The following is a 16,989-nucleotide window of genomic DNA, read 5'->3' as shown; positions in this document are numbered from 1 at the left end:
GGTAACGTGTCAAATTTGTGCACTATATACAATTCCTATGCTGGACGGCCTCTGATGATACAGGCACTTTATGGATCTTTTTCTTGCCCCCATGTCCTCTTTGCAGGGCTTAGTAAGGGGTATGTAAGCAGAGCTGCCATTACTAGGGCAGCAAGTTTAGGTAGGGTATATGGGTAACATAGGGATATACCAGTATACTCTTCTTCAGATATCTTTGGTGAAATATATAAACATGCCCTCCTCTCTCTGTGTCACAGTCATTAGCATCCCTTCATCTTTTGGTAAAACAAACTGTTTTACGTATCTTTGCCTCCAGTTGGCGCTCCAGTGTTACATAAGCAGCTGACGTCATGTGACCGCTGCAGTCAATCAGCGGCCTCAGGGGTCACGCTTCCCTGTTGGGAGTGCGACCCCAGAGTGGGTGTGTAAGTCACCTGATATCCTCTGCTCATGTAACACCACAGCACCAACCGGAGGCGGAACAGGGGATCAACGCGGAAAGTAACATTATTATTATTATTTTTTTTAAATCAACTGGTGCCAGAAAGTTAAACATATTTGTAAATTACTTCTATTTAAAAAATCTTAATCCTTCCAGTACTTATTAGCTGCTATATGCTCCACAGGAAGTTATTTTCTTCTTGAATTTCCTTTCTGTCTGACCACAGTGCTCTCTGCTGACACCTCTGTCCATATCAGGAGCTGTCCGGAGCAAGAGAGGTTTGCTATGGGGATTTGCTCCTACTCTGGACAGTTCCTGAAATGGACAGAGGTGGCAGCAAAGAGCACTGTGGTCACACAGAAAGGATATTCTAAAAGAAAAGAACTTCCTCTGCAGCATACAGAAGCTGATAAGTACTGGAAGGATTAAGATTTTTAAATAGAAGTAATTTACTAATCTGTTTAACTTTCTGGCACCAGTTGATTTAACAAAAAATGTTTTCCACCGGAGTACCCCTTTAAAGATGAAAAACCCCTGTTGGAAAGGACTGACAAAATCCTAGGTGCCACCATGAAATTTTTGGTTGTCTGGGATTTGTAAAGCCCTGCCCCATCCTGTGGTTTACGGGATACATTTTTTAAACACTGGAGTACCGCTTTAAAGGACATCTGCAGCAAAAGACAACTTATCCCCTATCCACAGGATAAGGGATAAGTATCTGATCGCAGGGGTCCAACCGCTGGGCCCCCGTGATCTCCTGCAAAGGCCCCCGCATTGCCGCTCTATGTGAGCGGCTAATGCGCATAGTGTCGACCTCTGATCTCTCCACACCCCCTCCCCATCCAGTTCTATGGGATTGGCGGGGAGGCACGCCTCTACACGGGAGAGCCGTGACCCCGTTCAGGAGATCTTAGGGGGTACAAGCGGTTGGACCCCCCCCCCCCCCCCCCCCCCCGCGATCAAACACTTATGCCCTTTCCTGTGGACAGGGGATAAGTGGTCTTTTGCTGCAGATGTCCTTTAAGGATAGGCTGTCCGCCTGTCTGTCGTTTGGTTGGCTTTGTATCTATTATAGAGTATAATGGAGAATGGAGAGAACTTTTCAGGTACGGAGTAGGGACGGATACCAACCCTCCCCCCCCCCCCCCCAACTGTGGACATGACTTAAATGTCTGAATAGGAGATACCCTTAAATTTATGGGTTCTATCTAGTAACAAGTCCCCCTGAAGTTTGGTACTCAATGTATCTGGCGCATAGCTTTCTGCTCGATGGTAAACAAGTTATCACAGCGCTGTTACTTGCCCTTTAACCTCTAAAGCTGGGAAAACATGCAGGGATTATAGCGATGGCATACTATGCTTAGAATAGACTGTGCTGGGGGTTAAGAGAGCCTTGGAAATATGGCCAATTTAAAGGGATTATCTAGCGTATATTTCTTTTGCTCCAATACGCCTAGTAAGCATTCTACTTAAAAGATGCCCAGGAATGCCACGCTGAATTAGGATCATATGATCGCCAGCCCAGCGCTTACCCTCTAATGCAGTGACGTCTGGTATTGTGGTCCTTTGGACAATGTGGACAGTCACGTGACCACTGCTCTCTAGGGATAGCTGGGCGCCATGAATTTAGAGGGAACTATAGATTGTGCTTTAGCTTTTTGAATTCCGACCTGTGGCTCTTAAGCCTGTTGCAAAACTACAACTCCCAGCATGCTCAGTGTTGTCATTTTGCAACAGCTGGAGAGTCACAGGTTGTAGCTACATCTGATGTAGTCACTGCTTCAGTCATACTATACTTTACATCTGTGTTTCCCCACCAATGTGGCTCAAGCTATTGTAAAACTCCAATTTCTAGCACGCCCACACAGCCTTTGGCATGCTGGGAGTTGTTGTTTTGCAACAGCTGGAGACATTGCTTTAAAGTCTTTACTTTATGTGCTGAATCATCTAATCAGGGGTTGCTCTATAATGGCGCCATTTGCTTAGCAGTTATGTATGAGCCGCCATATGGTGCCATATTATGGAGCGATAACTGACGGGTAATGGAGCATACATTAAACAAATAAAAAAGTCTCATTGACTTACATCATGCATAATTTAGGTACGGATTGCGCAAAATAGAAATCGTCAACAAATACTTCATGTGAGAATTGTGGTGCTGAGCTATTTTCGGAGGCCTCCATAGGTTGTGTTCTTATCTTTCTACAGACCTATGCTGCAGCACAGTCTAAGGGCCCATGTACACTACAGAAATTTTGGTCATTTTGACAGGAAGAATATTGCTGCAGGCTGGGCTTTTCTTTCCGTCAAATGCGCAAAGTCTGCCACAGAGCCACTGGCAGCAGTGTGAACAGAACCTATGGCCCCATTTACACCGCAGAATTCCCGAGCGGAATCTGGCATAAAAATTTTAGCTAGAGCTGGGCGGTATGACCAAATATGTGTATCACGGTATTTTTGTAACTTATGGCGGTTCCACGGTATATAACAGTATTTCTTTCACCCCCACCCCAAATCATGTGACCCGCGAGCGCTCTTCTGCTCCCTTCCCCCAAATCATGTGACCCGCCAGCACTGTTCTGCTCCCCCCACCAAATCATGTGACCCACCAGCGCTCTTCTGCTCCCCCCCACCAAATCATGCGGACCCCCGCCGTTGGCTGTCCGGGCATGCTGGGAGTTATAGTTTTGCAACAGCTGGGGGCTTCTTACATGACAGTGGGCTCAGCCTATCACTGGCCGGGGCGGGACATCGCTGCGGCCGGTGATAGGCTGACGGCTGTCCGACGTTCCCGTCCCCAGTGTAAGGCCGACGTAAGCAAGTTAAAGTTTATTTTCTTTATCTTTTGCAGCCCGGGCATAGGGATACAGCGAACAGCAGTGGTCTCAAACCTGCAGACCTCCAGCTGTTGCAAAACTACAACTCCCAGCATGCCCGGACAACTGTTGGCTGTCCGGGCATGCTGGGAGTTGTAGTTTTGCAACAGCTGGAGGTCTGCAGGTTGGAGACCACTGGCGTACAGTGAGTTCCAGCGCCGACCGCCCCCAACAAAGAGGAGGAGGGCAGTGCTTGCGGGTGACATATGTGAGTAGTACCCCGCTGGGCTGATAATTAATTGGGGGGAGCAGAACAGCGCTGGCAGGTAACATGATTTGGTGGGGGAAGCAGAACAGCGCTGGCGGGTAACATGATTTGGGGGGGGAGCAGAAGAGCGCTCGTGGGTCACATGATGTGGGGTGGGGGTGAAAGAAATACCGTGGAACCACCTTAAGTTACAAAAATACCGTGATACACATATTTGGGTCATACCGCCCAGCTCTAGCTGAAATTTTGTAAAAAAAATTCACACTGCTGTCAGTGGCTCTGCGGCAGACTTTGCGGATTTGACGGAAAGAAAAGCCCAGCCTGCAGCAATATTCTTCCTGTCAAAATGACCAAAACTTCAATGGAACCTGATCGACCCAATTTAAGAGTCCTATTACACCGGTTGATTATTGGCTGAAATAGGTCGACATTGCCCTGTGTAGTAGGGAAAGTGATCAACCAACGAACGAGCATTTGACCCATAAAAAAAAAAAAATATATATATATATATATATATATCTCAAAGGCTGCACAAATGATCTAGCAATTGTTTGTGCTGCCCTCCCCGCACATTACTCGAGCCTTGTATTAGTCTCTATGAACAAACGCTGATCTAGATTGAGATTGGCAAACATTTACAACAAGCATCTAATAAGGCCACAAGTCTCTGCTGCGGCTTCTATAACATTACAATGAACAACGCCATATTTGTGTGACCTATAGATTTTAGCACTTTCATGAAGTGCAGTCTGTAAGTTCTGAGCCGAATTTTACTTAGAAATTATACTCTGAGATCCTAGTGCAGCAGAATCACATTGCTGTCAATGGGATTCCGCTGCACGGTCAACACTATGGAGCTTCAGCGCTGCTGAAATCCCGCCAACAAAAGACTGATCATTCTTTAGGTGGAATCTGCGCAGAATGCATTGCTGTCAATGGGGAATACAATGTCTGCGTGGTCCTAGTGCTGACTGACTCAGTCTCTGGAAGGATATTGCTCAATGTGAACCTACCCTTAGAAAGTCACTGAGTTCGAGTCCGGGCGAGGGGGCGCGACGGCAACAGCTGCAGCAGAACTTGTGGACTGCGGCTGTTTCTGAAAGACCCCGGCCACTTCCGGGATCTTATGTGAAGGACAAGCGTGAGAGGTGTGGGTGCCTGGCTTAGCGTGCCGTGTCCTGGGGGTTTGATTGAAGGCTTGCAGGATTGAGGGGGATTTAGGACGGAAAACCCCTCTCGGTGAAGTAAGTGTGAAAAAAAAAGTACCCTTAGAGAGAAAATTGTATAAATCCGTAGCCGGAAACCACTGCAGTTTCACAAAAGACTTGTTTTTAAGTAGTGAATTTGTGCAAATTGAGAACAGCCACAAAACTGACACGGTCTGCTTGTCCATATTGTGTATTTTTCTGGAGAGTTTCAAGAAAATACATGATATGGACAACAGGGTTGACAGCGACGTCTCGTATTGTGGTCCTCTCGACAATGTGGACAGTCACGTGACCACTGCTCTCTAGGGATAGCTGGGTGCCGTGGATTAAGAGGGAACTATAGTTTGTACTTTAGAACGGTGAATTCCGACCTGTGGCTCTTAAAGGGGTACTCCCGTGGAAAACTTTTTTTTTTTTTTTTAATCAACTGGTGCCAGAAAGTTACAGATTTGTATATCACTTCTATTAAAAAATCTTAATCCTTCAAGAGACATCCAAAAATGAAATGCATTTTCTCTGATGTCCTGACCACAGTGCTCTCTGCTGACCTCTGCTGTCCATTTTGGGGACTGTCCAGAGCAGGAGAAAATCCCCAGAGCAAACATATGCTGCTCTGGACAGTTCCTAAAATGGACAGCAGAGGTCAGCAGAGAGCACTGTGGTCAGGACATCAGAGGAAATGCATTTCTTTTTTGGATTTCTCTTTAGTATACAGCCCCTAAAATGTACTGGAAGGATTAAGATTTTTTTGATAGAAGTGATTTACAAATCTGTTTAACTTTCTGGCACCAGTTGATTGAAAAAAAAAGTTTTCCACGGGAGTACCCCTTTAAGCGCTTTGCAAAACTACAACTCCCAGCATGCTCCGAGTTGTCGTCTGGCAACAGCTGGAGAGTCTCAGGTTGGCGCTACTTCTGATGTAGTCACTACTTCAGTCATACTATACTTTAGTTCAGTGTTTCTCCACCAATGTGGCTTCAGCTGTTGCAACACTACAGCTCCCAGCATACTGGGAGTTGTAGTTTTGCCGCAGCTGGAGACATTACTTATTAGTTTATTTGCTGAATAATCTAATCGGGGGTTGCCCTATAATGGCGTAACTTGCTCAGCAGTGGTGTATGTCCTGCCATATGGTGCTATATTATGGAGCAATAAATGACGGGTAATGGAACATAGCATGACAATATCCTAAGTGTGGTCCAGGCCAGTGTGAGATTGTGCAAAAAATTTTAACAATTTTTAAAAAGATCGTAGTTGATAAATCTCCAACCTCTGCAAAGAGCTAACCATGGCGCACTACGTTCGTGTTATTTTCTTGAAATGAGTCTAAATCGCTGGCTTGCGCAAAAATTTGCGACTTTTTACCACACACAAAAAATTGTTTTTTAAACCAATAATAAATTCCCATGTAAATGTATGAAATATCGGGTTTTCAAAGGTCTTGACTCCCGCACAAGTATTAACAATACTCTTGTAAATATTTACAAATGCTCTTTTTCTCTGAGTTTCCCTTTAATTATAGGTTTTCAGCGTTAAGTGACGTTCATGATGGATGAATTTCTGTCAGGGTTAACGTAGAGGTGTCCTCTCCGAGGCTGGGACGTCAATACTTGTTTGGCGGGTTTACAAACGGTTATCTGTAATCTCATTATTAAATGATGAGCTGGGAATTTAGGGACCTTAAAGGGGTACTCCACTGCTCAGTGTTCCGAACGCTGGAGCCGGCGCCCAGAGATTGTGATGTTATAACCCCTCCCCTCATGACGCCACGCTCCGCCACCTCAATGCAAGTCTATGGGAGGGGGCGTGGTGGCTGCCACGCCCCCTCAATTAGATTTGCATTAAGGGGTGGGGCATGACTTAATGAGGGGCGGGGCTATGAAATCACGAGCTCCCGGCGTCGGCTCCAGCGTTCAAAACAGTTTGTTCCAAACGCTGAGCAGTGGAGTACCCCTTTAATGTTGCCCATTGGCCATGTTCCCATTTTATATGTTTTGTTATACCTCTAGACCATGGTTGGTTGGTTGATGAGGGTCTGACCACTGGGGTCCCCATTGATCCTGAGAATGAGGGGGCCGCCACACTGCTTGAGTACAGTGTTCATATGGCGCTAAGTCAGCACTTCTCCCCCCCCCCCACCCCCCTTCATTCTCAGGGTCACTTGGGGTCCCAGAGGTCAGACCCATACAGATCATGAAGTGATGACATATCTTAGTGATACGCTGTTGCTTTATGAGATTGGGAGACCACTTGAAAGGGATTATCCCAAAATTATAACTTCTCATCCATTTACAGGATAAGTGTTTGGGGTCCAATTGGTGGAACCCCTCAATTATGAGAGTGGTGGTTCTTTGACCTCCATGTAAATGCAGGCCTCTATTTTTTTACCTGCTATAGCAAAGTCCTTGGCCACCTTGGACAATAATTCTATACAGCTGGGAAGCAGGGTAACAGCAATCGTAGCTGCTATTACAGCTTGCACAGGTGTTGCCACCCAGCTTTCCCAGAGTTTGGCAAAATGTCCTAGCTACACATCCATATTGGAAGATATGTATCGATGTCATTTAACTGGAGAGATTTGTCATTCTGGACACTAGGAAGATAGACCAAGATGGAAGCTGTGGTGGTCATTTATTGCCCCATTGACTTCGATAGTGAGCGGGTGGGAAAATGTTGCTGACTCGTCACTAGGAAGAACGTTGCTCCCTGGTTCTCGTGGTCAGAAGGGGACAAGGGCCCAGACCTCTACATCTCACAGCTTTATGGACCATAATACCTGAAGAGGTTAACCCTTTTTAATAGCCTGATGTATGAGGTTTACTCTAAAGGAATGTTCACACATGGCTTGGTTTTTGTAGACATTTCTGTGACTGAAAATCAGTTCCGCTCATCTATATGGGGTGGTTTTGACTTCAGATACATGGATTTCTGCAAGTTCCATTGAGAACAATGGTAAAGTCGCAAAAATGTCTGAATTGACACTAACAGCAGTAAATTTCCTTCGTATATTGGGGGAGCTGGCGGACACTGACGGGAACACTTCATGATTCAGTCCTCACCAGACAGTGAAGATTTCACATTTGGGGTTTGTGGTATTGAGGCAAGGGCCTATTTTTACTTTGCTTCTCATGTTGGGGAATGTGGACTGATGTGGCTTCTCTTCATGTGGCCTAGATAAAGATGGGGAAAAATCTTGTGTACGTATAATGGGCAGAAATAGCTCCTGTGAAGATATATGAGGAAAGCGTTAATAGAAATGAGCAAATAATACTGATAATAATAATACTATGTGAAAAAGTCATGGTTTAGATACATGGCTATTACAGCTTTATTTTGTACAGGGTTTATTTTGTACAGGGATGTTTCTTTGGACTCCATGGGGGAGATTTATCAAAACCTGTGCAGAGGAAGAGTGGTGCAGTTGCCCATAGCAACCAATCAGATTGCTTCTTTCATTTTCCACAGGCCTCTTTAGAGGCCTGTGGAAAATGAAAGAAGCAATCTGATTGGTTGCTATGGGCAACTGCACCACTCTTCCTCTGCACTGGTTTTGATAAATCTCCCCCCATATGTAGGACATCTGTTCTATGTAAAAACATCTTTGCACGTACAACAGTGCACATAGGCTCTTATCCTTTTGTGAGCCGTAGGTACTTCATTTGCATCTTATTTATGACAACTTGTAAGACACCACTTCACCATTAGTGGATCTGAGGGTATTTACTATTACATATTATAGGATAATATGCAGTGTAAATTGGTTAAGACGGTCATAAAGGGGTACTCCCACCTCACACATTTATGGTGTATTTATAGGAGGTTCCCCTGGTTCTAACATGAGTGTATCTAACCAGCGGGAACCATAGATATGACAGTAGTTTGGCTGATCGGACTGGTAATGTTAGGTCACAAAGATGATCCGTGGTGTCATCTATGGTTATATGGAGAACTACCAAAAAAACATTTAAAAAAAAAAAGTGCCTATTTACTGTTCCTGTGACCCAGTATACACATAGCGTCACAGGGACATTATGTGGTGCCACATCACCATCTGTATCATTGGTCAGCGAGGATGAAACTGCCAGAACATAGGATATCTAAAGGGAGATAAGAGTGCTCCATGGTGCATTAAAAGATATATACCGCATTTTTCGTCCTATAGGACGCACCGGCGTATAAGACGCACCCAATTTATAGGTGCAAAATCTAAAAAAATAAAGATTTTGAACCCAATAGTGGTCTTCAACCTGCGGACCTCCAGATGTTGCAAAGCTACAACTCCCAGCATGCCCGGACGCTGTCCGGGCATTCTGGGAGTTGTAGTTTTGCAACATCTGGAGGTCCGCAGGTTGAAGACCATTGCATAGGAGGTAATACTCACGTGTCCCCACCGCTCCGGACCCGTCACCGCTGCCCTGGATGCCGCTCCATCGCGGTCGCCATGTCCCCATCGCTCCGGAACGTCTCTGCTGCCGGCCGGGTATCCTTGCTCTCCGTTGCCGCCATCACGTCGTTACGCGCGCTGACGCACGTCCGCGATGACGTGATGACGAGGAAGGAGAGCGCCGGCCATACAGGGGATCCCTGAACGGAGAAGACACCGAGGAGGTAGGTAAGGTCCCTCCCGGTGTCCTGTAAGCACTAACCCGGGCTATTCAGTCGGGCTGTTCGGGACCGCCGCGGTGAAATCGCGGCGGTCCCGAACAGCCCGACTGAATAGCCGGGTTAGTGTCACTTTCCCTTCAGACGCGGCGGTCAGCTTTAATCGCTGCGTCTGAAGGGTTAATACAGGGCATCACCGCGATAGGGGTGTATTCGCCGTTTAAAACTCACCGACTCCCCCCCCCCCCCCCCCCCCCCCAGTTTTGGGGAAGAAAAAGTGCATCTTATACGGCGAAAAATACGAAATGAAAAGGCTTGGCATGAAGGCCGCTCACCCCAAATTGTTGTGTAACAACATACACAACAATGGTATGCACGTGAAGAAGGTGAGTGATCTGCTGCCCTCCAGCTGGTATAGTTCCAAGGAAAGATAGGGCTTCAAATAGGACGCCGGCTCCACGAGGTGCAGGATAGACTCAGCAGGAGACCAATTAAAGAAGATGGTTTAATCCCAAGTTGCAATGCGTTTCACTGCAGTCATGCAGCTTCATCAGGCATGCCTGATGAAGCTGTGTGATTGCAGTGAAACGCGTTGCTTAAAGGGGTACTTTTGGAACAAACTGTTCCGAATGCTGGAGCTGGAGTCGGGAGCTTGTGACATCATAGTCCCGCCCCCTCATGACGTCACGCCGCACCCCCTCAATGCAAGTCTATGGGAGGGGGCGTGACAAGCCAAGCCCTGTTTCCAAATCTCTTTTTTTATTGTGCTGTGCATACAAATTGTGGTAGGTTGCGAAGATTTAAAAACAGGGCTCAGCTTCCATCTGACTTCAGGGGCTTAAAGGGGTCGGCGCCAGGAGCTCGTGACGTTATAGCCCCACCCCCTCATGATGTCACGCCATGCCCCCTCAGTGCAAGTCTATGGGAGGTGGCGTGACAGCCATCACGCCCCCTCCCATAGACTTGCATTGAGGGGGCGGGGTGTGATGTCATGAGGGGGCGGGGCTATGGCGTCACGAGCTCCTGGCTCCAGCTCCAGTGTTTGGAACAGTTTGTTCCAAACGCTGAGCAGCAGAATACCCCTTTAAAAACACCTGACTCTGTCCAGCAGAGAATACAAGCATTTTTCTATGTTATGAAAGCACAGACAGATCTATGAAAGGTACCATGTGTCTCCTTCTCCTAACAGTGTCAGCAGTTGGGAATGTGAATTGCAGCTGACAGATTGCCTTGAAGCACTTTTCATGAGCAGTGACTGTGAACATGCACAATTCAGATACCTGTTACCTATTGTTAAGAATAGGTGTGTCTCTTAAAGTTACAGGAGGGAGAAGTCCTCGTGCCTGGCTTCTTCTGGCCCACGTCACTACCTGAAGAATCGGGAAGTCTCTGAGAAGCACGGCCGCCTGTATTCCCGTATTGCTATGTACACTCGGTCACTTGTGGGGCTGGTGACACATTTGTGCAGTAATTGTTTTTCGATGTCCTACCTGTGACACACCTTCACTTTCTGCTGAAGACGTGTCCTCCCATCTCCTGTGCGGGAGGCTCCTTGCCTTTCTTCTTTCTTCATTATCTCATTATGAATCATCCTTCCTATACTCATTCATCTGCAGAGTTGTTTCTATGGACTTGTTTATGGTCGTGTAGACTTTAAAGGGGTACTCATATCAACTGGCTCCAGAAAGCTATACAGATTTGTAAATTACTTCTATTGATAAAATCTTAATTCTTCCAGTCCTTATCAGATGCTGTATACTACAGAGGAAGTTGAGTTGTTCTTTTCTGCCTGGCCACAGTGCTCTCTGCTGACACCTTTTTCCATGTCAGGGACTGACCAGAGCAGGAGAGATTTGATATTTGCTCATGCTCTGGACAGTTCCTGATATGGACAGAGGTGTCAGCAGAGAGCACTGTGGTCAGACAGAAAATAACTATACAACTTCCTCTGTAGTATTCAGCAGCTGGTAAGTACTGAAAAGATTAAGATTTTAATAGAAGTAATTTACAAATCTCCACCAATTTATTTTAAAAAATCCCACCTGTTTGAGCTGCACTCCTCGGTGCCAGATCACAAACAGACGGGTGGTGACCACGGGGCCAGAGTATCGTGACGTCACGACTCCGCCCCGGTGTGATGTCACCCCTTCCCCAGCTATGCAAGTCTATGGGAGGGGGCGTGACGGCCGTAGACTTGCATGGCGGGGGGTGACGTCACATGGGGGCGGAGTCATGACAGGTGGGTGGCGAATACAAGATTGTGGGGGTCCCCAGCAGCGGGACCCTCGTGGGGAGACATCTTATCCCCTATCCTTTGGATAGGGGATAAGATGTCTCAGGGCCGGAGTACCCCTTTAAACTGATTTGTAAATTACTTCTATTAAAAAATCTTTAATCCTTCCAGTACTTATTAGCTGCTGAATACTACAGAAGAAGTTCTTTTCTTTTTTTGAACACAGTGCTCTCTGCAGACATCATGAGCACAGTGCTCTCTGCTGACATCTCTGTCCGTTTTAGGAACTCTCCAGAGCAGCATATGTTTTCTATGGGGATTTTCTCCTACTCTGGACAGTTCTTTAACCCCTTAAGGACCAAGGACGTACCGGTACGTCCTTGGTCCTGCTTTTGTGATATAACGCGGAGTTACACGGTAACCCCGCATCATATCACGATGGGCCCGGCGTCATAGTGAAGCCAGGACCCGCCGCCAATAGCACGCAGCGCCGATCGCGGCGCCGCACGCTATTAACCCTTTAGCCGCGCTCAGAGCTGAGCCACGCGGCTAAAAGTGAAAGTAAAAACTGCCGGTTAGCTCAGTGGGCTGTTCGGGATAGCCGCGGCGAAATCGCGGCATCCCAAACAGCTTACAGGACAGCGGGAGGGTCCCTACCTGCCTCCTCGCTGTCTGATCGCCGAATGACTGCTCAGTGCCTGAGATCCAGGCATGAGCAGTCAAGCGGCAGAATAATCGATCACTGTTTTTTTATGAGAAACCAGTGATCAATGTAATAGATCAGTGTGTGCAGTGTTATAGGTCCCTATGGGACCTATAACACTGCAAAAAAAAAGTGAAAAAATAGTGAATAAAGATCATTTAACTCCTCCCCTATTAAAAGTTTGAATCACCCCCCTTTTCCCATAAAAAAAAAAAAACACAGTGTAAAAAAAAAATAAACATATATGGTATCACCGCGTGCAGAAATGTCCGATTTATAAAAATATATTGTTAATTAAACCGCTCGGTCAATGGTGTGCACGCAAAAAAATTCCAAAGTCCAAAATAGTGCATTTTTGGTCACTTATTATATAATTTAAAAATGAATAAAAAGCGATATGTCCTATCAATGCAAATGCAAAAATCAATGCAAAAATGGTACCGTTAAAAACTTCAGATCACGGCGCAAAAAATGAGCCCTCATACCGCCCCATACACGGAAAAATAAAAAAGTTATAGGGGTCAGTAGATGACAATTTTAAACGTATACATTTTCCTGCATGTAGTTATGATTTTTTCCAGAAGTACGACAAAATACAACCTTTATAAGTAGGGGATCATTTTAATCGTATGGACCTACAGAATAAAGATAAGGTGTCATTTTTACCGAAAAATTTACTACATAGAAACGGAAGCCCCCAAAAATTACAAAACTGCGTTTTTTTTCAATTTTGACGCACAATGATTTTTTTTTCCGTTTCACCGTAGATTTTTGGGCAAAATGACTGATGTCATTACAAAGTAGAATTGGTGGCGCAAAAAATAAGCCCTCATGTGGATTTTTAGGTGCAAAATTTAAAGAGTTATGATTTTTTTAAAGGCAAGGAGCAAAAAACGAAAATGCAAAAAGGAAAAAAACGCGGTCCTTAAGGGGTTAAAATTGACAGAGGTGTCAGCAGAGAGCTCTGTGTTAAAAAAAAGAAAATAATTTCCTCTGTATTATTCAGCAGCTAATTAGTACTGGAAGGATTAAGATTTTTTTTTATAGAAGTAATTTACAAATCTAATGGAAAAGGGTAGCGTGCACTCACCGCGGGTAAACAGCTGCAGGCCCGAGGTCCGGGATCACCACAGCATGGACAAGGACGGTAAGGGGCGCTCAGAGGCTACGCCGGCTGTTTCGGACGTAGAACGTCCTTCTTCCGGCCTTCTTCCGTAGAAGGACGTTCCTACGTCCGAAACAGCCGGCGTAGCCTCTGAGCGCCCCTTACCGTCCTCGTCCATGCCGTGGTGATCCCGGACCTCGGGCCTGCAGCTGTTTACCTGCGGTGAGTGCACGCTACCCTTTTCCATTGTATTGTTTGATACTTTATCTAGTGTGTGCACCCCGCAGGTGTTGTTATATATCGGGTCCGGAGGCTGCCAGCGTTTACCAGTGGTATCGTATATTTGCATGCTTAAGCTATACGGTGTGCTCTCTCCTTCTCTAGTGGCTTAATTTACAAATCTGTTTAACTTTCTGGCACCAGTTGATAAAAAAAAAAAAAAAAACATTTCCACCGGAGTACCCCTTTAGGGCTGAATTGGCACCGAGCTAGTCGACTCGTACGAATTGCTGCAGATTTGTGGCGCGAGAATAGTATGGCTGCTCTCTTTCCTGAAATAGTACCAACCCTGTCCATCAATTGTATTTCTGTTGCAGCTCAGCACTATGGGTTAGTGAATGGTACTGGCCTGTAATACCACACACAACCTATGGGTAGGTGTGGTGCTGTTTCTAAATAAAAGCAAAAAAGGGAACGTGTATTTGTAATCCTGGGAAACCCTAAAGCAGTGGTCTCCAACCTGCGCACCTCCAGATGTTGCAAAACTACAACTCCCAGCATGCCCGGACAGCCAACGGCTGTCCGGGCATGCTGGGAGTTGTAGTTTTGCAACATCTGGAGGTCCGCAGGTTGGAGACCACTGCCCTAAAGTAAATCTGTCATGTCGTAATGGTGTCCTGTCTGAGGGAAAGGATACGTCGCTCAGAATCTTTCTCTACATGACAGCCAAAACCAGAAATGCTGGTATCACTACCCACCCTTCATTCCCTTTTATGTGACATCACTTTTTGTGCAGAGATCCTGCGTTGTCACCCCCAGGCTGCGTTCATTGTTGCTAAGCAACAAGTAAACTTTTTTTGTTTGTTTTTGTTGTGAAAGTGGCAATATTACTAAATGTAAGCATTTTGCCATTGCACGTAATCTCGTGCCTCGGAGGACCTGACACATCCATGCATTTCACTTACAGCCATCTGATTTAAAGAAGCACTCCAGGGTTTAGATTTTTTTCTTTTCCCCCATATCATGCACATTCTCTCTCGCTAGTCGTGCAGCACAATTTATTTTATTCCAGCACGGCTGCATCCATGTGTTTTATTACTATAACATGTGATCACCAGTCTTACACTCAAAGCACAAAGTTACCGTGCTTAAAGGAAAACTGTCACATATTTTCTCCTGCACTATCCACATATACTGGTGGATAGTGCGGGAGACGCTGATTAAAACGAGCCCTACCTTGGTCTGATCCGCGCCGCCGTTCGCCCGCAATTGTAGTTTTAATCTCTGTGTATATCCTGCTGTAACTGGCAAAGGCGGGGCTTCTGCGGGCTAACAGACACTGACGTCAGCGCCGCTCATGAATATCCATCCCTCCCTCTGGTTAGGAGCGGCGAAGAGAGGGAGAACAGGAGGGATGAATATTCATGAGCGTCGCTGACGTCAGTGTCTGTTAGCCCGCAGAAGCCCCGCCTTTGCCAGTTACAGCAGGATATACAGAGAGATTAAAATAATTGCGGGCGAACGGCGACACGGATCAGACCAAGGTAGTGCTCGTTTTAATCAGTGTCTCCCGCACTATCCACCAATACCTGTGGATAGTGCGGGAGAAAATATGTGACAGTTTTCCTTTAAAGGGGTATTCCAGGAATTTATTTTGACTATGCTACAGGGGCTCTAAAGTTAGTGTAGTTCATAATATAGTGTCTGTACCTGTGTGTGACAGTGGTCTTGAAATTTTTCTGTGATTTTCGCTCCAAAATGGTTTAATCCCAAATTGCAACGCGTTTCACTGTAGTCACGCAGCTTCATCAGGCATGCGTTGCTTAAAGGGGTACTCTGCTGCTCAGCGTTTGGAACAAACTGTTCCGAACGCTGGAGCTGGCGCCGAGAGCTTGTGACGTCATAGCCCCGCCTCCTCATGGCATCACGCCGCACCCCCTCAATGCAAGTCTATGGGAGGGGGCGTGACAAGCCAAGCCCTGTTTCCAAATCTTTTATATGTGCTGTGCATACAAATTGTGGTAGATTGTGAAGATTTGAAAACAGTGTTCAGCTTCCATGTGACTTCAGGGCCGGGGTACAGCGCTGCTCAGCATTTGGAACAAACTGTTCCGAACGCTGGAACCGGCGCCGGGAGCTTGTGACATCATAGCCCCCCCCCCCCCCCCTCATGACGTCACTCCATGCCCCCTCAATGCAAGTCTATGGGAGGTGGCGTGACAGCTGGTTAGAAAACACTGGTCTTTTGAATGGAATGCAGCTCATTTGTGTTTCAATAGGTGGGGTGGCTGATGTGTGGGAGGAATCTATGGGATTTGTAGTTTAGAGAACGGGTAATCCAACAGGAAATACCCAGTTCACAAAAAGCTAGTTACAGCGTCATGGTAATCTAACAACATAGCCATTTATCCCCAAGACAAGCGCAGATCCTTCCTAATCATGTCCATTACTGTCTGGCAGGTACGTACTAAAATCACCTTATGGTGGATAACCCCTTTAATGTGTGTCAGAGGAGGTCAGTCCTTGGTCAGTTTCTATGAACTATAGGATGATATAATAGTTCTCCTACTACTAGCTCCCAGACCCCCTCTCCTCCCAGATCTGTATGCTGCTGCTATTTTTATGCGATCAGGATTATATTAGTAATATGTCTCTCCTAAAGCTTTGTTCTCTCATTGCTTTTTTGGCTGCGTTTTTTGTTTTTGTTTAGTTTTTTAAGTTTATTCTCAGATTTTTCCAAATATCGCTGAAAAAAAGGTGATATTTTACTGCAATTGTGCAATCACGGTAAAACATGTCCTTTTTCAAAAAGATTTTTGGAAAATTGCTGCATAAACTAGCAAGATTTTGTAAAAATGAGTAAAAACCTCAACACATTTAAGAGTTCACTTAGGTAATGTGCAGCACTAACAAGTGCAGTGATCAAACTCTACACCCTTAACCAGAGGATTCATGGGAAATGTAAGTAGCATTACAGAATCACTTCTCATGCCTGCATGCCAGCTAAAACAGGTAAGCAGAAGGTATATACAAGAACAATAGCCTATGCTGCACTATATAGGAAATAAAAAATTCCTGAGTGCTTCTATAAAAGGGTACTTCGGTGGAAAACTTTTTAAATCAACTGATGCCAGAAAGTTAAACAGATTTGTAAATTTCTTCTATTAAAAAATCTTAATCCTACCAGTTCTTATTAGCGGCTGTATACTACAGAGGAAATTCTTTTCTTTCTGGATTTCTTTTCTGTCTAGACCAAAGTGCTCTCTGCTGACACCTCTGTCCATGTCAGGAACTGTCCAGAGCAAGATAGAATCCCCATAGCAAACATATGCTGCTCTGCACAGTTCCTAAAATGGACAGAGGTGTCAGCAGAGAGCACTGTAGTCCTGATAG

General features: G+C 45.7%; 1 protein-coding gene across 7 annotated transcripts in view; it reads left to right on the top strand.

The window, feature by feature from the left end:
* Positions 1–16,989, top strand: part of BAIAP2L1 (BAR/IMD domain containing adaptor protein 2 like 1) — a 134,670-nt gene that overhangs the window by 5,545 nt on the left and 112,136 nt on the right. The gene's annotated exons all lie outside the window — the stretch shown is intronic.

Source organism: Hyla sarda, chromosome 8, assembly GCF_029499605.1.
Source record: "Hyla sarda isolate aHylSar1 chromosome 8, aHylSar1.hap1, whole genome shotgun sequence".
Classification (NCBI taxonomy): domain Eukaryota; kingdom Metazoa; phylum Chordata; class Amphibia; order Anura; family Hylidae; genus Hyla; species Hyla sarda.
Note: the sequence above shows the minus strand (reverse complement) of the source record. Positions and strands in the feature narration are given on the sequence as shown.